Raw genomic sequence first — 27,925 nt, 5'->3', positions numbered from 1 at the left:
GGAGTGCAGTGGCACGATCTTGGCTTGCTGCAACCTCTACCTCCTGGGTTCAAGAGATTCTCCTGCCTCAGCCTCCTGAGTAGCTGGGATTACAGGTATCTGCCACCACACCCAGCTAATTTTTGTATTTTTAGTAGAGATGGGATTTCACTATGTTGACCAGGCTGGTCTTGAACTGTTGACTGCAGGTGATCCGCCTGCCTCAGCCTCCCAAAGTACTGGGATTACAGGCATGAGCCCCCGCGCCTGGACTGTTTTCTAAGTTTATTTAAAATTTCTCATATGATCTAAATAATAAATTAATTTTAAAAATAAATAAATAAATAAATAATAACCCCATGGCTATTAAAATCTCCTTGCTTGTAGTAATTTTGAAAGTTATAAAATCAGTTTCAACTTCTTATGCAGCACTGAAGGCACTGACTTTGTGTCTTGAAAGATTCCCTTTTCTTGGCCCCCATCCCCTGCAATCTATTTCCTTTCCCTAACTTTGGTAGCTCCCATTAGGGTGCTTTTTACTTTCCTCTGATGGCCCCTCAAATGTAGGTGGCCCACAGCTTTCAGTTCTCTCTCTTCTTTCACCAAAAAATCTCATTCATTGCTGTTGCTTTTTAAACACTTTTATTCTAGTTTTTGATTTTTGATTGCCCCTTGCATGTATCCTAGACAACTTATCCTAAAGATATTTCTTCACACTCCAGAAGCACAGGATGAAACAGTAGATCCTACAACTCAGCAAGCGCCTGACTTGAGAGTAAAGAGGATGGCAGAGGAGGAGACATGCTAGTCTTCCCATGAGAAGGGACAGGTGAAAGGAGAATTTTCACTGGTACACCAAGAAAGCAATCTCTTTCCCAGTCTCTAACTTGCCCTTAACAAGGGAGATTGAAGAGGTTGTACTCTTTGCTGGGAAGTCTTTTGTTGCCAAATCTCACCATGAGGATATCTAGTGTCATTTGTTCCTGGACATGAGCAGTCCCTACAGTAAACAATAATTAGAGCAAGAAAGGGTCTCCAGAGGTACAACACCTTTATGTTTCTCATTTATCTATTTAACAAATGCTGACTGTCCTCAAAATTGTCTACAGATCCTTCGGGAAGACACATATTAAACTGGCAATTACACAGATCATTATTTAATTATAGTCAATTAAATGCTATGAAGGAAAAATATGGGATGTTGAGAGTATTTAACAGAGAACCTTACCTAATTTAGGGCACCAGGAAAGGCTTCCCTGAGAAAATGTCCTTTAATTAAAAGGTAGAGGACAAGTAGGAGTTAAGCAAAGAGACGGGAAAGGAGTCTTCTGTGGAAAACAATTGTAAAACCCAGGGTCTATGTTAGTGAGAAGCTTGATAAGCTGTAAGAAGTGAAGGCATATCAGTGTGTCTGGAATTGATTAAGAAGAGGGGCTAATGAAGGGGGTTTATGAGTGTGCTGAGACCAGATCTTGGAGAATCCTGCTAAGAATGTTAGTCAGACTGCAATTTCATTTTATCGTGTAGTAGCTTGCCTTCGAATCATGTTCTATGAATTTTTCCAAACGTACCCATCTTTGTACTCTAATGCAACTTAACTAAGATATTTTTGGCTGGGCGCAGTGGCTCAGGCCTGTAATCCTAGCACCTGGGAAGGCCAAGGCGGGCAGATCACCTGCAGTCAGCTCAAGACCAGCCTGGCCAACGTGGCAAAACCCCATCTCCACTAAAAATACAAAAATTAGCCAGGCATGGTGGCATGCACCTGTAATCCCAGCTACTTAGGAGGCTGAGGCAGGAGATTTGCTTGAATCTGGGAGGCAGAGTTGCAGTGAGTCAAGATCGCATCACTGACTTCAGCCTGGGTGACAGAGCAAGACTTGGTCTCAAAAAAAAAAAAGATATTTTTTATCAACAAATATACAATATTTCATTTTGAGAAGGAGAAAGCCAAAAGAAATCATGTCATGAAAATATCAGATTAAAAAATAACATTTTGCCTGGGCGCAGTGGCTCAAGCCTGTAATACTAGCACTTTGGGAGGCCGAGGGGGGTGGATCACCTGAGGTCAGGAGTTCGAGACAGCCTGGCCAACATGGTGAAACCCCATCCCTACTAAAAATACAAAAATATTGAGAAAAAGAGGCTGGGCACGGTGGTCCACACCTGTAATTCTAGCACTCTGAGAGGTCCAGATGGGAGGTTCACCTGAATCCAGGAGTTTAAGACCAGCCTGGGCAACATAGCGAAACCCTGTCTCTATAAAAAAGAAATGCCAAAAATTGGCCAGGCATGGTGGCATGCACCTGTGGTCCCACTACTCAGGAGGCTGAGGTGGAAGGATCATCTGTGCTTGGGAAATTGAGCCTGCAGTGAGCCATGATTGCACCTCTACACTCCAGCCTAGGCAACAGAGATAGACCCTGTCTCAAAAAAAAAAAAATTAGGAAAAAAAAAGTATAAGAAATATATGGTATTATTCTATTTCAAAACTACATGATAGTTTATAATAGATTATGTAATACATCTATGGACTTATAGACAATTGCACCAAATTAGCAAAAAAACAAATATTCTGAGGTAATTAAACTATTTTTTAATTAATGGCTTTATTTCCCACTATTTATGATCTGATTTTTTTAAACATTAGTCTCTTTCAGCCTTGTTCAGGCCCCATCTGTCTGCATCTATTCTAATGTCAATTATTTTAATAACTAATATTTTAAAGTTATGTGCTTTAATTGTTTCAATTACTTTAAAAATGAACAACACTGGAAAGCTAGACCATGTTTCCAAGTAAGGCTGCTGGTTTAACAAACTAAGTACAACAGTTAAACTTAGTACTGTCCAGCTTTCCAGTTTCAGGATGAAATAAGGCCATTATCTTTTTAACAAGTTAGTATCTGTCACTGTATTTATCTATTATTTTATAATCTGATTGTTAAGAATGCAAAGGAAGGCCACCAATGATGGTAAAAATGTTTACAGAAAAAGCAGAACAATCATTGACCTCTACAGATGACCTCATGGTTTTTATATTCTCATATGTCCCAAATTGAACTCTATGCTATATCCTTGGGCTTGCTCAGAGATGTTTCTACTATATGCACTATTTATTCACACTGTTTCCTAAGCTAGAAGTCTTAGAGTTTCTTTTTCCAGAAACTCAAACTAGTTAAACAACTTCTAATGATGAGGCTATTAGGCCCATCTCTTTATTCTGCCCATATTAACCCACTCATTATTATCCAAATATGGCCTTTATACATGCAATTACTTGCAAGGAAGAATCTTTATTCTTTATGTCTGACCAGCTTCTTTCATCCTTCAAGTTTCATCTCTGATGTTCAGTTTCTCCAAGAAGGTAGCATCCTGTCCTATGCTCCATCAGTGGCTCTGTCATTCTTGTGGTACTGGAATTTATTTGCATGTATGTCTGACACACTAAACTGTGAAATCCTTCAGAACAGGGAGCACATCTTCTACACATCTTTCTATCTCATCCAGCACATGAAATGTGCATCTTATAAGGCAAATATTCAAGAAATGTGAAATGAAAAAAAGAGTGAAGAAAATGCAAACAAATGGATGAATAGCAATAGAATGAAATTAAACCACTAACCTTTATGGGAGGATGGGTAAGAATTTTTAAGAGATAGGAGGTAAGAACTTTTACCCATTTGAAATCTATAGAATATCTATATACATACACATATTATTTTTTACAGAAATACACTAGGTCCAAAGAAGAGTTCTTACATTTAGGAACAACTCGGGTCAATGGCAGAAAGAAGACCTGAGAGTCTTGCTTTACCAGGTGAAATCAGCCAGCCAGGTCCTGCAGGAACTATCTTTCTCCCAGAGAGGACACGCCCCTTGTGCAGCAACTCAGCTGGCTTTTGGCCTGCGATAATCCTTTGTTTTTATACATTGTTGTAGTGCAGACTATCTTTTTCTATCTTTTAGCACTCTTTGCCTATACTCTGAATCATGTACCTAAGAATTGCCTGGATTTGTTCTGTATAAAGCTCTGCAACTTTCATTTACCCAGGTTTAGACTCTCTGAGGTTGATACTGCCTGATTTGGAAAAACAAATTTCAATTGGTTACTGGGAGAACCTGTATCTCTACCAACACCTAGCCTGGCCTCTGTTTCCTCCTATCTAAAATAAGGCAGAATAACCCTGATGACCTAGAAGTTTCCTTCTAGCTCTAAAATTTTGTGATTCTAATGTTAATCATGATAAAGATAAATGACAGATGATCTGTCAACTAAAATCACTAGTCTATATAATAAATAAAGGTCTCTGAGGTTGACAATGACAAAATAAGTCAAAGTGACTGTGTGAGAGAAGCCACATTGTCCTAGTGAGCCACCTAGCTTACTTAAGTGGGCAGCCATCTCAATGTGCCAGGCTTCACTGCAGAAGACTGGGCCCTTCAAATGTCTTTGAGTCAAAGTGGCAGGCAGAGCTGAAATATCCTAAATAGCTCCTGAGTCTCCTAGTCTCAGTTCTTGCAGATATAAAAATAGAATAACATTGTGTATTAGGTCTTTTATAAACCATAAACTGGAAATACCAAAACATGAGCCTCCTCCAGAGAGAAGGGGTAGGAGTTTGTCTTCCGCCTTGTGTGAGGGAGGCAGCAAGGTAACTGATACACTCGTTATTTATAGCAAGGCCGTGATACCATGCTAGTAATCTGAACTGTAGGGAGGTTTTTAAAATTTCTGAATAAGTGCTGAACTATATTTAAATGATGTCAAGCATTCGAATGAGAAACAAAAACTTTATGTGATAAATGAATGGAAAAATACCTAGTGGCTTGATATTATGTAGGCAAGACAGCTATATATTTGACGGAATGTTACACATCCACAGAGACAACTCTTGACATGACACAGATGTAGCCTCAGGCTTTGTCAGAGGGTAACCACTAATGGGAAATTATAAGCTTTGGGAGGCAGGAAGGTGAATGGGTTGTCTGTGGATTAAGTTGTGTTGCCCTTACTCTATTGCTGTGAAGTTTCCATCCCACCTGCTAGCATGCAGTCGCTCCAATGTAGCACACGCTTGTCCTCCCAATTATTCTGTATGTGAGGGGTTCTGAGACATTATATTCTTAGTCATGGAAATAGCTGCAACATTGCAAAAATTTGTTACACTCTCTACCCCACACTATAGTTCATGCCTCTGTTCCTTATTCAGTCACAGTAAAGTGTCCAGAGATTTCTTGGCCCTATAAACTGTGTGTTCTCATTCAAAGACAATTTCTGGCTTGTCTCTGTCCTCATTTCACAAACAGTATTTTGAGTTCATTTATTGTACTAGTTCTGGAGGAGAATAGGATATAAAAATCTGATATGTTAAATGAAACTCTAGAGGAAGTTTTGTTAGTACAGATTTTTAAATAATGGAAATATTACATAAGTTAGGAATAGGTTCTCCCATATATATATTTTATTAACTTCACTCTTTCTTTAACATCCTTTAAAAAATGATATGTTCAAGCTTTCCTCCCCTTTTTAATAATGCATGCCACCAATGACTTCAGAATGCAACTCATAAATGTTGCTTTATTAATTTTCATTTGCCTCATATGGGAATATATTGGTGAATTGGTAACTTATAAACCCTGAAGATTAATGGTGAGTTTTTTAGTTTTTGAAAAAAACTAAAACCAAAACAAAGACAGAAATCTTATAAGAAATGCACATGGTGGAAAGAGCATGATTTTCAAAATCAGACTTCTCTAGCTTTGATCCTAATTTTGTTACTTACAAGTTCTGTGCAATAGGAATAACGACTTCACTTCTATGAATTTATTTATCATCTTTAAAATAGGAAAATACTTACAATGGAAAAATATCTTTTTGAAAATTTAAAGTGATTACATATATAGCTCATAGCACACAGAGCCCACACAAAGCATCAGTAAATCTTAGTTTTCCATCTACTCCTCCTTCCTTCTTCTTAGTAATAGCCTTAGATTTTGTTAAATCTTCTTTCTGCCTCATTTATTTCTACATGAAGTAGAATAGTAACTGTTTCTAGGCTTTACCCAAGCTGGTTTAGAGCAAGGTGCAAGCAGTTGAGCCTAGAGAATATTGGGTCACCATTCTGTCAAGAACCTACCCTGTACCAGTTCACAAATAGAACTGAAGCTATTGGTTCTCACATTTCCACAGTATTGATGTGTAGCTGTACAATAAGGAAAATGAAGGTGAGCTAGATTCTCTTTACTGGGAAAATTCTCAGAGGCATTCCTCGAAAAACGGTTGTTAGTCTGGTTTTCTGGCCAAGAGTTCTGCAAAGCCAGCTTTTTAAAAAATTACTTAATTATCTTAGTAAGTTAGAATCTCTTTAAAAAGTTATTTATGCAGCTTTTCTTACAATGTGTTTTTTATACAAGTTTGCCTTCAATCCAGCTTTGATCTGGAGAAGATAGACTATGAAGGGTATATTGTTTTTGCCCAAACTGATGTAACCGGCTCTACAAGAAAAGATCAGCGTGACCATTTGGGCAGTATGTGGTGATAGCAGTAGACAGAGAGAATATTATATTAACTCCATCTACTGTTACCACTTTTCTTCCTGCAAGTTGGAGGGCAAGACAGGCCCAGCTTGTATGGAAACTCAAGTAAATTCAGGAAGCAAGAGCTCCCTCTCTAATGTCACAATAATTAAACCCCCAAATTTTCTGATTCCCTCCTAAACAATAGGGAGGAGCTCTAACTAGACTCATTACATTTTTAAAATATATTTACATCCATTTAATGAGCATAAAAAAGAAAATTATATGAATCCCAAAATATGCACATGCAATATAAAATACACGGAGACATGATTATTTCACACTTCTCTGGTCAAATCATAGCTAACATGTGCCTAAACGACAAGGCGTTGTAACAAGCCAGCATAAATACAAATAAACTATAAACTGGATAAAACTGGAAGACATTATGCTAAGTGAAATAAGCCAGGCACAGAAAGATAAGCACTGCATGATCTCACTTATATATTGGATCTAAAAATGTTGAACTTGCAAAAGCGGAGTGGAATGGTGGTTACAAGAGGCAGGGTGTGCAGGGGTGGAGAGATGTTGGTCAAAGGATACCAAATTTCAATTAGGAGGAATAAGTTCAAGAGATCTATTGTACAACATGCTGACTATATTAATAACAAGATATTGTATTCTTTTTTGTTTTTTAGATGGAGTCTTGCTTTGTTGCCCAGGCTGGAGTGCAGTGGCGCGATCTCAGCTCACTGCAAGCTCCGCCTCCTGGGTTCACGCCATTCTGCTGCCTCAGCCTCCCGAGTAGCTGGGACTACAGGTGCCCACCACCATGCCCAGCTAATTTTTTGTATTTTTTAATAGAGACAAGGTTTTACCGTGTTAGCCAGGATAGTTTCGATCTCCTGACCTTGTGATCCACCCACCTTAGCCTCCCAAAGTTCTGGTATTACAGGCGTGAGCCACTGAGCCAGGCCAAGATATTGTATTCTTGAAAATTGCTAAGGCAGTAGATTTTATGTGCTCTTATCACAAAATATACATATGAGTTAATGCATATGTTAATTAGCTTGATTTAGCCATTCCACAATGTATAAAAATCTCAAAACATCATCTTGTACATGATAATTTTTATCAATAAATAAATTTTTTAAATTGCACTGCAAAAAAACAAAATAAAGAAATTGATTTAAAAATAAGAGGCTGAAAATGGAGCCTTGGGAACACTGTTTTTAGTGGCAAGCAATGGAAGAAGAAGTCCCAAAGGAAACTTAGCAAGAACAGGTTTCAATGGAGAAATAAGAACGGAATCCAATTTCCATTGAAAGAATGTAGGTAATATTAGGAGGCAAGGAGTTAGAAAGGAAGGAGAGATAAAGCTTTACACTACAGCAGGTTATCTGGAGAATGTTTCTGACCCTTAGCACAATGCAGAAGGGGATTGGGCATTAGGTGAGTGGTCACTAGCTGACCCACCACACTAGCCAGAGTGACAGCATGGTGCTAAGAGCTTTATAACAGATTCTGAGTTCACAACCCAGGGTCTGTTGGGTTTAATACTATTAATTTCCAAAAGATTGATGTCTTTATTACTTTCTTCTTTTCAAGTTTTTTTTTTTTTGTGGGGTTTTTTGGTGTGAAGCATACTATTGCATACAAAAGACTTGACAGAATGAGTAGAGTTAGTCTAAAAAATTCAACTACTATTGAAGAAAAGGCATGGAATAGACTTTGTAAGCTTGTGCCGCTCCCTGCTGCAGAAAAGTGGCTTCAGAAAGTAAAGCCTGAGTGACAACCCCTTGACTGTGGCTAATTACTAGAGTCTTCTGGGTGAGTCAGGAGAGAGAGTGCTGGCCATGGAGCCCTCTACTTTTATCCTGGCTGCTTCCACCCCTCTTATCTGCTTATCTTATGTTATCAGCTTTTTGCTACATACACTTTAATAACTTCAGTACTTTTGGCACTTTCCGAGGTGATCACCAGTGTGAAAGAACAAATTATCAATGCTACTTGTTAAAACATGGTGCGGAAGGCTTCATTTGGAACCATCAAAATAGGTACAAGGACCACTGGAATGTGATTTTGCAGTGGGGGAGAGAAATTGAGTTCTACTCTGAATATAGCATGGGCAGGGGGGAACTTATGACCAGGGAACAGGGTGGAGGTCAGTGGATAGAAAATTACTGAGAGGAAACATCAGGGGTAACATGTATTCTGACTAAATGAATCTAAGAGGATTCTTGCTGAAAACAGACCAGGATGATCAGACAAAGTCTGGAAGATGGTGAAAGATGAGAAACCTAATTAGGTAACAAGAGTGATCAGATAAAAAAAATGGGGGATACTTCCTCAACTGACTTAGTGTCCTTTGCTAAAAGTGGGTTTTATAAGAAAGTGCATAGATGGGCCTAGAAGAAGCTTCAGGAGCCTGATTAAAGTTTGGCCAAGCAAGGAATCTTTGTCACCAGACTCACAAGTACCCGTTTCCTGGGAGCCAATCCCAACACTGGGAAGTAAGGGTACCTAAGAGCCATGTCTGTAGGAAAAGTCCTTATTGATATCACCATAGTCATTTGATCCAATGATGAATTCCAGAGCCAAACTGGTCAGTCAGAAGAGGGGATAGGGAGCCTCGGAGTTAGCTGAACTGAGTTCCTTAAGTGACAAGGAGAATCCAGACAAAAATGCTCAGCGTCTTGCTCTTGGGTTTCTGGTTCTGCCTTGTTCCTTTTTTTTTTTTTTTTTTTTGTTCCTTCTTAAATTCTGATTTCTTCTTCTGACTTTGTGAGATGTGTCCATAGTCTTCCAACAAATTCTTGGGTTTTATCTAGACTAGTCAGAATTGCCTTCCACTGCCCCAAACCAAAAGAATTTAATGAATGCTCTTACAATTGAGATGACTTGAAGTTAAAGAAAGGTACCTTCCTTGGAGGTTGCATGGCAGGATTAGTCTTCTCTGTTTCTTGGTGCAAGTTTGAACCAGTGATTATGTACCATTGCATCAGAGCATCTGTTTCCCTGTCAGATCCCCACTAGACAGTAATCTCCATGAATCCTACACACCCAGGCCTTGAACTTAGTAGGTGTACCAATATTGTTGAATGAAACAATGAAGTAGACACCTTGTCATATACACCATGCTATGTTTGGCAAAATTGGCTAAGCTCACTTTGTAATGCTACAGTATAACTACTAATACTCTTTTCTTTTTATTTATTTTAGGGCTTCCATTTATATTGCCTTATAATTTTCTTCTACTGAATCTTGAGGCTCAGTTAATCCCTTTGTTTTGAAGGACAATTAATTCTGAACCCATATTATGCGCATAAGATTATGACTTTACTCAGATACTGACTTTCAAACATAAAAAATGAAGAAAATGAAGTGCAGACTAACAAAAATATAATAAATTAAATAACTTGCAAGAAACTACAAACAGCTGACCCAACAAGCAATTCTTTTTGGGTATTTTTACTGTGTGAGAAAGAGGGGAGAACGCTCTCATCTGAACCTCTCAGTTAGTGGAAAATCAGGCATCTGTTTGTAGGTATCCAGTGTAGCTAATGCAGTTTGCAAGGCATTAAAATCTGTAACCTCACATCCTGAACTTGGTTGTAAGAAGAGGAAGGTTGTTGTCTGGTGAATGATCTGGTTGTTATCTGGTGAATATTAAAACAGCTGTGGAGCAGCTGAATCCAGCCTTGACTGTTCACAAATTTTTTCTTCCTTCTAAGATATAACATGTGTAAACATCTGACCTAAGGAAAGGGTTCTGATCACAGGGTGCTTGTAAATGTTTTACAACTGGCTTTCTGGGAAGGAAAAGCAAAAATAAAAAATAAAAACAAAAACCTGGTTGTATAATAGCAACATATATTGCAGCAATACATTTTTGTATATATTGTTTCTATCATGGCCAATTTACAGTTGCCAATGTGATGTCAACCAGCTCACAAAACTCCTGAGAAGTTATTAACTGGCTCTCATGAGCTGGCATCAGGAAACTGCAGCACACCACTGATTCTCCCCTTCGACACTGCCTATCACATACCTCAGCCTGTTCTGGAGTTTGGTTTCATTTACTAGTGCATGCATACTTATGTTCATTTGCTAAACTAATATCTATGAAGTGTTGTGTAACAGGAATTGGAAAAAAAAAAAAAGGTTAACCCTAATCTCTAAGGGTTAATAGTCTAAAAGAGACAAACTTCTCAACAAGTACATGTAACATTAGAGGTATGTACAAGCTATATGAGAGCACAAACATGAAAGTACATAAATCTACCTGAGGGGATAAAGGGGCATGACGTTAACAATATGGTCATTTAATGAGTATGCTTTTAGCAACTATTATGTTCCAGAAACTGCTCAGTATCTGATAATACAAAGGGAAATTAGATACCCCGAGTGAGGGCGTCAGACTATAATAGGAAGGGTCATAGGTAAATGATCAGAATTTAGTGTAAGCATAATCATAGAAGGGAACATTAGAAACAGTGATGGCACATAAGAAACACGAAATCAGGAGAGGTGAAGTGGTTCATGCCTTTAATCCTAGCACTTTGGGAGGCCAAGGCAGGCAGATTGCCTGAGCTCAGTTCGAGACCAGCCTCGGCAACACGGTGAAACCCTGTGTCTACTAAAATACAAAGAATTAGCCGGGCGTGGTGGTGGGCGCCTGTAGTCCCAGCTGCTCTGGAGGCTGAGGCAGGAGAATCTCTTGAACCCAGGAGGTGGAAGTTGCAGTTAGCCTAGGTTGCGCCACTGCACTCCAGCCTGAGTGAGAGTGAGACTCTGTCTCCAAAATAAATGATTGATAGATAGATATAGATAGATAGATAGATAGATAGATAGATAGATAGATAGATAGATGATAGATAGATAGAAAAAAACATGAAATCCACACTGCTCAGCACAGCTCATAAGTCCCCTTCATGTCTCTCTGGACCCATTTCTGCTATACTCTACAACCCATGTTCCAATCTAACTAAGCTTGTTGAAGCTCCTTTAAAATGCCTATTCCCTACCCGTGAAATTGAGGCTTTCCTTTCCTGGAATCAAGTGTTTCTGAACATTTTCATATAATTTTTTTTGAAGAGAGACACACTAAAGTAGATTTTATTTAGTGCCTCTCTTCAAAGGTTACTGGACGGTAACTTTCTGTCTACTTTCTTCTTTTCTTTGCCTTTTGAAAAGGTGACATTGATTTCCATAATTTTTACATAACATAATAAAATCTACTGTTTTATTTGTTCAGCAATCTTTTCCTATCTCAGACTATTTGAGATCATTTTACTTCTTCTAAAGGATGTCTTTAAATGCTGCTTTATGCTGCACTATTGGAAGTAAACTGTTTTTTATTCGTAAATATTTTTTCTCTCATCCTTAAAAGGTTTTGCTGAGCATGTGATTCTAAGATGAGAGTTATTTTCTCTCAATAATTTGAAGATATTATTCCACCATTTTCTAGCTTTCATTGTTGAGAAGTCTGCTATAGTTCTATTGTTGTTGATATTGCTCTGTAGTTTGGAGTGGAAAGAACGAGTCTGTAAACCATTCTTCTCTCCATAGGGATAACAAAGGCAAGCTTGACCCTCCTTGAAATCACTGACTGGTGAAATTTACTGGCTAAGAAATACAGAAGGGTCATGCAGGGGTTTCCATGTACTGATTACAGAGCTAGAGATGCTTTCAGCATGATGTATCTGTTCCCTTGAGACTGGTCACTGTAAAAAACCATCAATTTATGTACTGCTGTTGTACTGAAAAAGTAGAAGGTATGTACAGTTGCTTTCCAGTTCAAACTTGGCCCTTATTCAGCTCTCAAGACTCTAAAACCAAATATATACTGGTGAGGCAAAGGGATTCTGGAAATGGCTTCTGAAAGTTTGAGGCCTCCTGTGTATTGACTTTGAAAACACTTGATAGAGTTTGGCCGTTTTTCCCCTCCAAATCTCATGTTGAAACATAATCCCCAATGATAGAGACAGGGCCTGGTAACTGGATCATGGGGGTGGATTCCTCATGAATGGCTTAGCTCCATCTCCTTGGTGATAAGTAAGTTCTTGTTCAGTTAGTTCACAAGAGATCTGGTTATTTAAAAGAGTATTGGACCTCCCCCTGCCCTCTTGCTACCTCTCTCACCAAGTAACATGCCAGCTTCCTCCTTTGCCTTCCACCATGATTGTAAACTTCCTGAGGCCCTCACCAGAAGCCAAGTAGATGTTGGTGCCATGCTCCTACAGCCTGCGGAAGAGCCAATTCAACTTCTTTCCTTTATAAATTACCCACTCCCAGGTATGCCTCTATAGCAATGCAGTAATAGACTAATATACCACCTCCGTGTTTTATGTTAGTCTAATTTGAGCTTTTGTGATCATATATAGGTTTCTGTCCTTCCTTTTCAACTAATTTTAAGAGTTTGTGTTTTGACTTTAATATCACACAGTTTCACAATTCTTTGTCTATGTATGGATTTATTTGTAATATATTTTTAATGTATTTTGCTTCTTGGATCTGTGGATTTGTTTTTAAATAGTTACAGAATATTTTCCATCGCTATCTCCTCTAGTCCCTCAATTCTCTTTTCTGAGTCTTTGGTTAGATTTAAGTTAATTTTTTTTTTTTTTTGAGACAGAGTCTTGCTCTGTCGCCCAGGCTGGAGTGTAGTGGTGCAATCTCGGCTCACTGCAAGCTCCGCCTCCTAGGGTCACGCCATTCTCCTGCCTCAGCCTCCCGAGTAGCTGGGACTACAGGTGCCCACCACCACACCTGGCTAATTTTTTGTATTTTTTGGTAGAGACAGGGTTTCACCATGTTTGCCAGGATGGTCTCGATCTCCTGACCTCGTGATCTGCCCACCTCAGCCTCCCAAAGTGCTGGGAATACAGGTGTGAGCCACCATGCCCAGCCTAAATATTTTTATTCTATCCTGTTCATCTGTAAACAACTCTTTAATATTTTCTATCTCCCTGTCTCTTTATCTTGCAGTCTGTAATATTTATATATTATATTTCATTAACTTTCTTCTAACTTGTTATTTAATCATAGATTTTGGGTTTATTTTAACAAATGTATTTTTTATTCCTACAAGTTCCATATGTTTTTGTTTTCCAAATATTGGTTTTTCTTCACATTCATTGCTTGCCTATTTTTGTATATGAATAAGCTAGGATTATTTATTTATTTATTTATTTATTTTGAGCTGGAGTCTTGCTCTGTTGCCAGGCTGGAGTGCAGAGTCGTGATCTCGGCTCATTGCAACCTCTACCTCCCAGGTTCAAGCAATTCTCATGCCTCAGCTTCCTGAGTAGCTGAGACTACAGGCACGCAACACTACACCTGGCTAATTTTTGTATTTTTTAGTAGAGACGGTGTTTCACCATGTTGGTCAGGCTGGTATCGAACTCCTGACCTCATGATCCACCTGCCTCGGCCTCCCAAAGTGCTGAGATTACAGGCATGAGCCACCACGCCTGGCCTGGATGTATATTTTTATAATAGGGTGTCAATGTGATTTCTTACAATCAGCTGTCTTTATGGTCAGAAATATGAAATTCAAACACTTGAAGTACATCATAAAAATCACAAGTTGACTGTGATACAACATTTGTCACAAGATTATTTGGGATATTTGATATTGCAAAATGACTGTCTAGTGGACATGCTCATTTTCCAAATCGTCTAATTTCTCTAGTCTGCATTTGTGACATAAATTAGCCCTCAGTGAAACATAATGATATCATCTTTCTGTCATTTACTGAACAATTTCTATATGCCATATATTAACTCAAAACAATTTTACAAGATAGGCACTCGTATTATTCTCATTTTACACATAAGAAAATTCAAACTTAGAGAAGCTGAAGAATGTGCACAACAGTTATACAACTAGGACCCAGCATTCAAATTCTGAATTGTTTCATTCCAATTCCAAAACCATTTGAAAAATGGCATGAAGTAGTTTACCAAAATAGTACCTAATTTCCCTTACATATAGACTGAAGTAAAAAAAAAAAATCCTGTTTATATGCAGTCTAAGATTACCACTGTATTCCAAATTATTTGCTTTTTGCTGTAAGATCACAAGAAGTATAACATCTCATATGATTCACAGATGCTTGGTAATAAATGTTAATTTGCTTTTGTCAGGTGTTTTTGTTCTTTGCTTTTTACTTGTATGTTTTCTTTAAAGAGTTTCAGATATTTTTGTAAAGCAATCAAAGCATGTCTTAAAAACTCATTATGCTAGGTATGAAGAATTTTCATTGCCTCAACACTAATTGTCTAGTTTAGTTTATTTGAAGTAAAATTAATAACTTGGTTGTTTCAGGAGCTATCTTTAACCTTAGGGATACAAAGTTAACTGTGACATAGGCTCAATCTCTGGGAGTTTGAAGATACAGTCAGTTTGCTTCCCAGTGGAGGTGTGGTCTGATGTGACTTTCTTAGGCACATACATTAAACACTACAGCTAGCAAGAAACTTCCCTTTCAATGCCCACCATCATCCCCACTATACTCACACCACATACCCACCAGTATCACAATTTTGGGCTTGTATTACCACACTTACCTGCTTTTAGAAAAATTAGACCCAAAGAATATGCATTACCATTTTTTATTTAGTCTGCTAAAAAAGTATTCTAAAAAGTTGCCAACAGGCAAGAGAGAAATTATGTTTTCTGTTGTTGGTGCCACTGTTATCCCATTTGTAACCTTCTATCATGATAACGTTTCAACTCTTTCATCATTGCAAAATGTACATCTTTTAGAATGAACTAAAATTATTTCTTCCTAGGTAAGTCTTTATTAAGAGACTATGATATTCAAACTTGTACTAGATGTTATAAAATATAATAAAGCAATTGAAGAAATAAGTTAAAAAACAAAGACTAAAAGCATACAAAAATAAACAAGCTGAATACAACTCTAAAGGTGCAGTTATATGATGTATGCAAGCCAGAGAGGTGTATGTCTGTACACATATTCAGCAAAATGTCAATGTGTAACTTGGCATCAGTCAGACAGTATAGCATTTTAATAAGATGGAAGGCTTCTCTTATGGCATGGCATGAGCAGAAAGTGTACAGGAGAGAGTGAAGGAGTGTGGTCTCTCTGAGAAATATAATAGGGAACAGGAATCAGAGTCATTGTTAACAAAACAAGAGGAGAAAGAGTGGAAAGTAAAGAGGAGGCAGAGTGGACAGCAGCATAGCACAGCAGCTAAGGACACCACTTCTGCAGCTACATAACTTGAGTTAAGGTCTTGAAGGCCAATGAACAGAGGACCTTAAACTTCAGGCTGACACTAATAGAAAGAAAATATTTCACTTAATTTTCAAAGGAGACGGCAGCTATATTTTCTGTTTGTGCTTGCTATATTTTAAAATAGAAGTTGCTACATTCACCTAGACAAAACAGTCAGGAATAAATTTAAAGACAGGAGGGGTTCCAAGATGGCCGAATCGGAATAGCTCCAGTCTACAGCTCCCAGGGTGAGCGACGCAGAAGACGGGTGATTTCTGCATTTCCAACTGAGGTACCAGGTCATCTCACTAGGGCTTGTCGGACAGTGGGTGCAGAACAGTGGGTGCAGCCCACGGAGCGTGAGCCAAAGCAGGGTGAGGCATCGCCTCACCTGGGAAGCGCAAGGGGTTGAGGAATTCCCTTTCCTAGCCAAGGGAAGCTGTGACAGATGGAACCTGGAAATTCGGGTCACTCCCACCCTAATACTGTGCTTTTCCAATGGTCTTAGCAAACCGCACACCAGGAGATTATATCCCGTGACTGGCTCACCTACGGAGTCTCCCTCATTGCTAGAACAGCAGTCTGAGATCAAACTGCAAGGCGGCAGCAAGGCTAGCGGAAGGGCACCCGACATTGCTGAGGCTTGAGTAGGTAAACAAAGCTGCCAGTAAGTTTGAACTGGGTAGAGCCCCCCACCGCTCAAGGAGGCCCGCCTGCCTTTGTAGACTCCACCTCTGGGGGCAGGGCATAGCTGAACAAAAGGCAGCAGAAACTTCTGCAGACTTAAACGTCTCTGTCTGACAGCTTTGAAAAGAGTAGTGGTTCTCCCAGCACAGAGTTTGAGATCTGAGAACAGATAGACTGCCTCCTCAAGTGGGTCCTTGACCCTCGAGTAGCCTAACTGGGAGGCACCTCCCAGTAGGGGCTGACTGACCCCTCATATGGCCTGGTGCCCCTCTGAGACTAAGCTTCCAGAGGAACAATCAGACAGCAACATTTGCCGTTCTGCAATATTAGCTGTTCTGCAGCTTCTGCAGGTGATAACCAGGCAAACAGGGTCCGGAGTGGACTTCCAGCAAACTCCAACAGACCTGCAGCTGAGGATCCTGATTGTTAGAAGGAAAACTAACAAACAGAAAGGACACCCACACCAAAACCCCATCTGTACATCACCATCATCAAAGAACAAAGGTAGATAATACCACAAAGATGGGGAGAAACCAGAGCAGAAAAGCTGAAAATTCTAAAATTCAGAGCACCTCTTCTCCTCCAAAGGAACGCAGCTCCTTGCCAGCCATGGAACAAAGCTGGACAGAGAACGACTTTGATGAGTTGAGAGAAGAAGGCTTCAGATGACAGTAATAACAAACTTCTCTGAGCTAAAGGAGGATGTTCGAACCCATTGCAAAGAAGCTAAAAACCTTGAAAAAAGATTAGATGAATGGCTAATTAGAATAAACAGCATAGAGAAGACCTTAAATGACCTGATGGAGCTGAAAATCATGGAACAAGAACTATGTGACACATGCACAACCTTCAGCAGCCGATTCAATCAACTGGAAGAAAGGGTATCAATGACTGAAGATCGAATGAAATGAAGCGAGAAGAGAAGTTCAGAGAAAAAAGAGTAAAAAGAAATGAACAAAGCCTCCAAGAAATATGGGACTATGGGAAAAGACCAAATCTACGTTTGATTGGTGTACCTGAAAGTAACGGGGAGAATGGAACCAAGTTGAAAAACACTCTTCAGGATATGATCCAGGAGAACTTCCCCAACCTAGCAAGGCAGGCCAACATTCAAATTCAGGAAACACAGAGAACATCACAAAGATACTCCTTCAGAAGAGCAACCCCAAGACACATAATTGTCAGATTCACCGAAGTTGAAATTAAGGAAAAAATGTTAAGGGCAGCCAGAGAGAATGGTCGGGTTACCCACAAAGGGAAGCCCATCAGACTAACAGGGGATGTCTTGGCAGAAACTCTACAAGCCAGAAGAGAGTGGGGGCCAATATTCAACATTCTTAAAGAAAAGAATTTTCAACCCAGAATTTCATATCCAGCCAAACTAAGCTTCGTAAGTGAAGGAGAAATAAAATCCTCTACAGACAAGCAAATGCCGAGAGATTTTGTCACCACCAGGCCTGCCTTACAAGAACTCCTGAAGGAAGCACTAATCATGGAAAGGAACAACAGGTACCAGCCACTGCAAAAACATGCCAAATTGTAAAGACCATTGATGCTAGGAAGAAACTGCATCAACTAACAAGCAAAATAACCAGCTAACATCATGATGACAGGATCAAATTCACACATAACAATATTAACCCTAAATGTAAACGGGTTAATGGCTCCAATTAAAAGACACAGACTGGCAAATTGGATAAAGAGGCAAGACCCATGAGTATGCTGTATTCAGGAAACCCATCTCACGTGCAGAGACACACACAGGCTTAAAATAAAGGGATGGAGGAATATCTACCAAGCAAATGGAAAATTAAAAAGAGCAATCCTAGTCTCTGATAAAACAGACTTTAAACCAACAAAGATCAAAAGAGACAAAGAAGGCCATTACATAATGGCAAAGGGATCAATTCAACAAGAGCTAACTATCCTAAATATATATGCATCCAATACAGGAGCACCCAGATTCATAAAGCAACTCCTTAGAGACCTACAAAGAGATTTAGACACCCACACAATAATAATGGGAGACTTTAACACCCCACTGTCAACATTAGACAGATCAACAAGACAGAAAGTTAACAAGGATATCCAGGAATTGAACTCAGCTCTGCACCAAGCAGACCTAAAAGACATCTACAGAACTCTCCACCCCAAATCAACAGAATATACATTCTTCTCAGCACCACACTGCACTTATTCCAAAATTGACCACATAGTTGGAAGTAAGGCACTCCTCAGAAAATATAAAAGAACAGAAATTATAACAAACTGTTTCTCAGACCACAGTGCAATCAAACTAGAACTCAGGATTAAGAAACTCACTCAAAACAGCTCAACTACATGGAAACTGAACAACCTATTCCTGAATGACTACTGGGGACATAACGAAATGAAGGCAGAAATAAAGATGTTCTTTAAACCAATAACAAAGACACAACATACCAGAAACTCTGGGACACATTTAAAGCAGTGTGTAGAGGGAAATTTACAGCACTAAATGCCCACAAGAGAAAGCAGGAAAGATCTAAAATGGACACCCTAATATCACAATTAAAAGAACTAGAGAAGCAAGAGCAAACACATTCAAAAGCTAGCAGAAGGTAAGAAATAACTAAGATCAGAGCAGAACTGAAGGAGATAGAGACACAAAAAACCCTTAAAAAAATCAATGAATCCAGAAGCTGGTTTTTTGAAAAGATCAACAAAATTGATAGACCACTAGCAAGACTAATAAAGAAGAAAAGAGAGAAGAATCAAATAGATGCAATAAAAAATGATAAAGGGGATATCACCACCTATCCCACAGACATACAAACTACCATCAGAGAATACTATAAACACCTCTATGCAAATAAACTAGAAAATCTAGAAGAAATGGACAAATTTCTGGACATATACACCCTCCCAAGACTAAACCAGGAAGAAGTTGAATACCTGAATAGATCAATAACAGGCTCTGAAATTGAGGCAATAATTAATAGCCTACCAAACAAAAAACGTCCAGGACCAGACAGATTCACAGCCAAATTCTACTAGAGGTACAAAGAGGAGCTGGTACCATTCCTTCTGAAACTATTCCAATGAATAGGAAAAAAGGGAATCCTCCCTAACTCATTTTATGAGGTCAGCATCATCCTGATATCAAAGCCTGGCAAAGACACAACAAAAAAAGAGAATTTTAGACCAATATCCCTGATGAACATCGATGCGAAAATCATCAATAAAATACTGGCAAACTGATTCCAGCAGCACATCAAAAAGCTTATCCACCATGATCAAGTGGGCTTCATCCCTGGGATGCAACGCTGGTTCAACATATGCAAATCAATAAACGTAATCCAGCATACAAGCAGAACCAAAGACAAAAACCACATGATTATCTCAATAGATGCAGAAAAGGCCTTCAACAAAATTCAATAGTGCTTCATGATAAAAACTCTCAATAAATTAGGTATTGATGGGACGTATCTCCAAATAATAAGAGCTATTTATGATAAACCCAGAGCCAATATACTGAATGGATGAGCAAAAACTGGAAGCATTCCCTTAGAAAACTGGCACAAGACAGGGATGCCCTCTCTCACTACTCCTATTCAACATAGGGTTGAAAGTTCTGGCCAGGGCAATGAGGCAGGAGAAAGAAATAAAGGGTATTCAATTAGGAAAAGAGGAAGTCAAATTGTCCCTGTTTGCAAATGACATGATTGTATATCTAGAAAACCCCATTGTCTCAGCCCAAAATCTCCTTAGGCTGATAAGCAACTTCAGCAAAGTCTCAGGATACAAAATCAATGTGCAAAAATCACAAGCCTTCCTATACACCAAGAACAGACAAGCAGCCAAATCATGAGTGAACTCCCATTCACAATTGCTACAAAGAGAATAAAATACCTAGGAATTCAACTTACAAGGGATTTGAAGGACCTCTTCAAGGAGAACTACAAACCACTGCTCAATGAAATAAAAGAGGACACAAACAAATGGAAGAACATTTGATGCTCATGGATAGGAAGAATCAATATCATGAAAATGGCCACACTGCCCAAGGTAATTTATACATTCAATGCCATCCCCATCAAGCTACCAATGATTTTCTTCACAGAATTGGAAAAAACTACCTTAAAGTTCATATGGAACCAAAAAAGAGCCCTCATTGTGAAGACAATCCTAAGCAAAAAGAACAAAGCTGGAGGTATCATGCTACCTGACTTCAAACTATACTACAAGGCTACAGTAACCAAATCAACATGGTACTGGTACTAAAACAGAAATATAGACCAATGGTACAGAACAGAGCCCTAAGAAATAATACCACACATGTACAACCATCTGATCTTTGACAAACCTGACAAAAACAAGAAATGGGGAAAGGATTCCCTATTTAATAAATGGTGCTGGGAAAACTGGCTAGCCATATGTAGAAAGCTGAAACTGGATCCCTTCCTTACACCTTATACAAAAATTAATTCAAGATGGATTAAAGACTTAACTATTAGACCTAAAACCATAAAAACCCTAGAAGAAAACCTAGGCAATACCATTCAGGACATAAGCATGGGAAAGGATTTCATGTCTAAAACACCAAAAGTAACGGCAACAAAAGTCAAAATTGACAAATGGGGTCTAATTAAACTAAAGAGCTTCTGCACAGCAAAAGAAACTACCATCAGAGTGAATAGGCAACCTACAGAATGGGAGAAAATTTTTGCAATCTACCCATCTGACAAAGGGCTAATATCCAGAATCTACAAAGAACTTAAACAAATTTACAAGAAAAAATCAAACAACCCCACCAAAAAGTGGGCAAATGATATGAACAGACACTTCTCAAAAGAAGACATTTATGCAGCCAACAGACACATGAAAAAATGCTCATCATCACTGGCCATCAGAGAAATGCAAATCAAAACCACAATGAGATACCATCTCACACCAATTAGAATGGCGATCATTAAAAAGTCAGGAAACAACAGATGTTGAAGAGGATATGGAGAAATAGGAACACTTTTACACTGTTGGTGGGATTGTAAACTAGTTCAACCATTGTGGAAGTCAGTGTGGCGATTCCTCAAGGATCTTGAACTAGAAATATCATTTGACCCAGCCATCCCATTACTGGGTATATACCCAAAGGATTATAAATCATTCTGCTATAAAGACACATGCACGGGTATGTTTCTTGCGGCACTATTCACAATAGCAAAGACTTGGAACCAACCCAAATGTCCACCAATGATAGACTGCATTAAGAAAATGTGGCACATATACACCATGGAATACTATGCAGCCATAAAAAAGGATGAGTTCATGTCCTTTGTAGGGACATGGATGAACCTGGAAACCATCATTTTGAGCAAACTATCACGAGGACAGAAAACCAAACACCGCATGTTCTCACTCATAGGTGGGAATTGAACAATGAGGACACCTGAACACAGGATGGGGAACATCACACTCTGGGGCCTGTTGTGGGGTGGGGGGAGTGGGGAGGGATAGCATTAGGAAATATACCTAATGTAAATGACGAGTTAATGGGTGCAGCACACCAACATGACACATGTATACATATGTAACAAACCTGCATGTTGTGCACATGTACCCTAGAACTTAAAGTATAATACAAAAAACTGAAAAATAAAAAAAAATTTAAAAAAATGTAGACAGATGACACAGACACATTTTTCCCTACAAATACGGCCTTTTTTCAGTGATAACATTTTGTTTCCTTTCCTGAAATTTAATGTTTAATAATCTCAAGGGAAGCATTGATAAAATATAAATGATACTACACTGGGGTGGGGGGGGAAGCACCTTGCACTTCATCCTGTTGATTCCTGAGCTCAATCCAAAAGCAAATAAGTTCCAGTTGCATGTGGCTTGTGTGTCCAGATATGGTAAAGCCATGAGGTCAAGAGGTTACGAGGTCAAAGCCAACCTTACTTGTTTAAGGAGTTGGTAACTCCTATGCAATGTTCCTTCACAGACAACAGGAAGGCTGCTTACCACTTAAAAGAACTCTGCTATCTATAGACTGATTTCTGATGCTTTTATAGAGGAAGAAGGCTTCATTCTTTCTTTAAAAGGACTTTTGAATAAAAATACTCTGTGCTACAAAAGGACTTCGTTTAAATTTACTTCAAGGTATAAATGAACAAGGTTGATTCAATCATGCCTATAGAATATTCACTTTTTTTTTTTTTAGACAGAGTCTCGCTCTATTGCCCAGACTGGAGTGCTGTAACATGATCTTGGCTCACTGCAACCTCTGCCCCCAGAGTTCAAGCGATTCTCCTGCTTCAGCCTCCCGAGTAGCTGGGATTACAGGTGCCCACAACCACGTCCAGCTTATTTTTTGTATTCTTAGTAGAGACAGGGTTTCGCTATGTTGGCCAGGCTGGTCTCGAACTCCTGACTTCAGGTGATCCACCCACCTTGGCCTCCCAAAGTGCTGGGATTACAGGCATGAGCCACCACGCCTCGTGTGAATATTCACTTTTGATCAATCAGATAGTGTGATCACATATCACAATTCTCTTTGCTCAGGGAAAAAATGCATAGTATTACATTGTAATGTAATGTAATGTAATGAAGCTACATTAAACATTCTGGACCACTGATTTACTTACTCAAATAACTTATTGAAATACATTAGGAAATGCAGCTTCAATTTTTCCCACCACCTATAATAATTTATATATTGAATAAAATTTAAATTGCAACCTCAATACCTTCAAATTTAAAAAAAATTAAAATTTCCAATACTAAAGAGCATAGTCTCTGACCTCTAATAAGCATCATTTCTTAAATATCAAGGACTCCATGTTATTATAGGAAGACAAATCATATGAGAAAGACTCTAAAATGGATTTACTCTTAGATTCTATGTCAATTGCTGTAAAAGGCAGTTACAGTTGGCACATAAAAACCACACAACTTTCAAATATTAATAGATTCCATGTGGAACCACGAGCAGTCTCTTTTAGGCAAAAAAAAAATACGGGGAAAATTCAACAGAAGCAGCAGAAGGAGAACCTGACAAGTTAGTATAACAATAACAGGTGGATGCCCATCAATTTGACAACTATCTAAGTATCTATCTTTATAAGGCAAATCTAGTGTATATTTTAGGAGCAACACCTGCAGTTTAAAAAATTTAATAATGCTGCCGAGCTCGGTGGCTCACGCCTGTAATCCCAGCACTTTGGGAGGCTGAGGCGGGTGGATCATGAGGTCAGGAGATCAAGACCATCCTGGCTAACATGGTAAAATCCTGTCTGTACTAAAAATACAAAAAAAAAATTAGCTGGATGTGGTGGTGGGCGCCTGTAGTCCAAGTTACACTGGAGGCTGAGGCAGGAGAATGGCGTGAACTCGTGAGGCCGAGCTTGCAGTGAGCCGAGATGGCGCCACTGCACTGTAGCCTGGGCGACAGAGCAAGACTCCGTCAAAAAAAAAATAAAATTTAATAATGCATGTACACACATATATACATATATACAAATGTATATATGTAACATACACATATATACATATATACAAACATATATATATGTTCCATAGTTATAATGCATGGTTTAAAAGAGAGGAAAGGAGGCCGGGTGCAGTGGCTCACGCCTATAATCCCAGCACTTTGGGAGGCTGAGGTGGGCTGATCACGAGGTCAGGAGTTCGAGACCATCCTGGCCAACATGGTGAAACCCCATCTCTACTAAAAATACAAAAATTAGTTGGGCATGGTGGCATGTGCCTGTAATCCCAACTACTCGGGAGGCTGAGGCAGGATAATTGCTTGAACCAGAGAGTCGGAGGTTGCAGTTAGCCGAGATCACATCACAGCACTCCAGCCTGGCGACAGAGCGAGACTCCATTAAAAAAAAAAAAAAAGAGACAGAGAGAGAGGAAAGGAAAAAAGAGAGAAGGCTGAAGCTGGTTAGAAGTCTGAGGGAATCTACAGAGAGAAAAATAGAAGGGGGGACAAATTTAGGGAAAATCCAGTGGCCCAAAATCCCAGTGTCCCACACACAGCCCAGCCCTTGGAGCAGGAGTGAAGAATTAGATCAGTTTTGCACATGAAAAAAAAAATTAAATCACAACAAAGCTGACTTGGTTTCTCTTTGAGCCTCCTGGATCATCACATGTCTGTCTATCACTCTGGCCAGTCCTGCTTCTCCACCAGATACACTGTGTCGGCTCTGAGTTTTCATGGAATGTGTACGTGAAGTTAGAGTGAGGCTGCTTCAGAGTCTGGCCCATGTGTCCATCCAGACTCCAAGTGGAGTGCAGGGGTCCAGGGGAAGAGAGGGGTAGGTGTGGCAGACCCTCTCCAGGCAGTCTTCACATTGGACATGGGTGTGTGTGTTTGTGTGTGTGCATGTGTGTGTGGGTGTGTGTATCTAGTTCCAGAAGAAGCAACTAGAAAGAGGGAAAGGCAATATTTGGAGAGATAATAGTGGATATATTTTTATAACTGATGAAAGACGAATCTTTATAATTAGAATATATAAAGGAATATTCTTCCATAACCTATCATAGTGAACATAAAGAAATGCAAAGGCAAAGAAATCAGCTTAAAAGCAGTCAGACGAAAAAAAAAAAGGATAATACCTGCAAAGAAACAACAACTAGACTCAGTGCAGACTTCTCAACCTCAACAATGGGAGCCAGAAATGTTTCAAAGTACTGATACAGATTAATTTTACCAGTAATTATACACAGATAAACAATTATTCAAGAATGTGAACAAAATAAAAACATTTCAGAGCAAACAAAAATAGGTTAGTTCTCCGTCAGTAATCTCATGAAAAAGGAAATTCCAAACACTGTATTTCAGAATAAAGTAAAATGGTCCCAGAAAAATGAAGCCAGATGAAAGAAGAAATAAATGATTAAAAAATTAACAAAAATTAAAAGGTTGATAAATCTTTTTTTAAGACTACATAAAGTAGTCTTCTATGCCTACATGAAAGAAGAGACTTCTACATAGAAAAGATGTCCATTATCATATCTTAGTCTACAAATTTAAAGTGAATTCCTTTCAAAATCCTGCCTAAGTGTGCTATGCAATTTGACAGACTGGTTTGAAAGTATATATGCGTGAGCTAATTCCCAAGAACAGCCAAGACAATCTCGAAAAAGAGCAAGATGGAGGGATTTGCCCAATTATATAGCAGTGCTTATTACAAAGCACTAATAATTGAGATAATACTGTATTGGCTCAGGAGCAAACAAAAGACCAAAGGAACAGAATAGTAAGCCTAGAAACAGAATCACACATAAACAAAAAATTTATATATGACAACTTGCTTTGCTAATTAATAAGAAAAAGATGGAAATTCAATAAATAGTGCTAAATAATTATTTGCACTTATTCAAAAATAAAATTTTATCCATATGTCACACCATACACAAAAATCAATATCAGTTAAAGTCCCAAATAAGATAAGAAAAAGCATAAGACTTAGGAAATTATGAAACTACTTAATGACTTTAGACCAGAAAAGAATAAATAAAATTTTACTTGTTCAAGAAATTTAAAAATAAATCACATACAGGGAGAAGATATTTGCAATACAGGAGTCCAGTTCCTGGTTAAAACCCTTCCTGTAGTTTCTCAGGCCTAACTGTAGGCAATTACAAATGCTTTACCTGGCAGGCCTCACAGGGAAGCTGTCCTCCTTACAGCAGACTTGGTGCACAGCCAGGGCCTGATGGTCTCTGAAGACAGTTGTGGTCAAGAACTCATCCCCTCTGGCTGGATTATGCTCTTTGCATATTCACATTCCTAGCCCAAGTGCCTTCTTTCCTAGGTTTCTTTATCTGAGGCCTTGGGTAGAGGTCTTCTTCTGGTACCTTGCTGAGACATCCCTAATGGGCCAAAAAGAGGGAAAGAAAGCCTGAATATGGTTTTCTCCAGTCTGACTCTCCAGTACTTTTCTGCTCTTAGGCCCATTCCTCTGGCCCTCTCCCCACCTCATGGTTCATAAAGCTGCCAGAGCCCTTTGTTCTATCAAAAACAAACAAAAAAAAGGCAGGGCACTCTCAACAGTGACATGACCCCCATGTCTGTGCTGATTCACCTTACCCTCAACCAGGACACCTTTCCATGGAGAAAAATGGAACAGGGGGTGTAGGTGCTTTCTCTGGTGTTAGCCTCTTGCCTTTTGCCATGGGAGTAATTAAAGCCTTGAGTCTTCCATTTTTGGCTTGTTCTTTAGTCAGCTACTCTGACACCTTACAGCTCAGCTATCTCTATCTCTTAGCTCACCTGAGTTCCTAACGATATACAATTGATAAATGGTTAATATCCAGAATATAGAATGTTTGCCTACAAACATTAAAAAATTAGGAAATGGGGAAAAACATGAATGAATTACAGAATGAGAAAGAATGGTCCATAAACATACCAAAGATGCTTAAACTTTTCACACCTATCAGACAAACAAAAGTGAAAATTTGATAATATAAAGTGTTGGCAAGGATATGGATAAATAGGAATCCCAATATGCTGGTGGCCACAGTCTGCCTTCTGTAAGCTGGAGACCTAGGAAAGCTAGTGGTTTAATTCAGTCCAAATCCAAAGGCCTGAGAACCAGAGAAGTCTGTAATGTAAATCCCAGGCTGAGGGCAGGAAAAGATAAAATGAGGAGTTCCAGCTCAAGCAGTGAGGCAAGAAAAAAGGGGCTAATTCCCCCTTCCTCTATCTTTTATTCTATTCAGGTCCTCAGCAGACTGGTTGAGACACAACTGTATTGGGGAGGACATATTCTCTGACTAGAACATAATAAAATAATGTAATAATAAAAGTATTTAAAAAAAGTTAAAAATTTAAAACTCAGAGGTTTCAAATTTTCATACAAAAAGGAATTGAACCTGCACTTAACAACTAGAGCTGTAATTTCCTTATAAACATACATTCTGAAACCCCTAATATTAAACAAAATGAATTCAATCATATGCAAAAAGTAATAAACTTAGTTTAAATGACTCTAATCAAGACATACTAGAATAGGCTGGGCATGATGGCTCATCCCTCTAAGTCCCACCATTTTGGGAGATGGAGAAAGGCAGATTGCTTGAAGCTTGGTGTTTGAAACAAGCCTGGGCATTGTTTCCAATACATGGCAAAACCCTGTATCTACAGAAGATATAAAAATTAGCTAGGTGTGGTGACACGCACTTGTAGTCACAGCTACTTGGGAGGCTCAGGTGGCAGGATCACTTGTGCCTGGGAGGTCAAAGCTGCAGTGAGCCAAGAGCACACTGCTGCATTCCATCCTGGGCAACAAAGTAAGACCCTGTCTCAGAAAAACAAACAAACAAACAAACAAACAAAAAACAAAAGAAAATAAATACTAAGACCAGGCACGGTGGTTCATACCTGTAATCCTAGCACTTTGGGAGGCCAAGGTGGGTGGATCATCTGAGTTCGAGACCAGACTGGCCAACATGTAAAACCCCTTCTTTACTAAAAATACAAAAATGAGCCAGGTGTGCTG

At 39.0% G+C, this 27,925-nt stretch overlaps 1 protein-coding gene across 1 annotated transcript in view; it reads right to left on the bottom strand.

The window, feature by feature from the left end:
* The window catches only part of C2H6orf58 (chromosome 2 C6orf58 homolog), a 259,668-nt gene that overhangs the window by 195,350 nt on the left and 36,393 nt on the right, over nucleotides 1-27,925 (bottom strand). Inside the window, exon 2 of the mRNA XM_055263499.2 lies at nucleotides 26,076-26,294. The gene's annotated coding sequence lies outside the window, so the exon portion shown is untranslated. The remainder of the gene's footprint in view (nucleotides 1-26,075; nucleotides 26,295-27,925) is intronic.

The sequence above is a fragment of the Symphalangus syndactylus genome, chromosome 2, assembly GCF_028878055.3.
Source record: "Symphalangus syndactylus isolate Jambi chromosome 2, NHGRI_mSymSyn1-v2.1_pri, whole genome shotgun sequence".
Taxonomy (NCBI): domain Eukaryota; kingdom Metazoa; phylum Chordata; class Mammalia; order Primates; family Hylobatidae; genus Symphalangus; species Symphalangus syndactylus.
The sequence above is the reverse complement of the archived record's forward strand: the minus strand, read 5'-3'. Positions and strand labels throughout refer to the sequence as shown.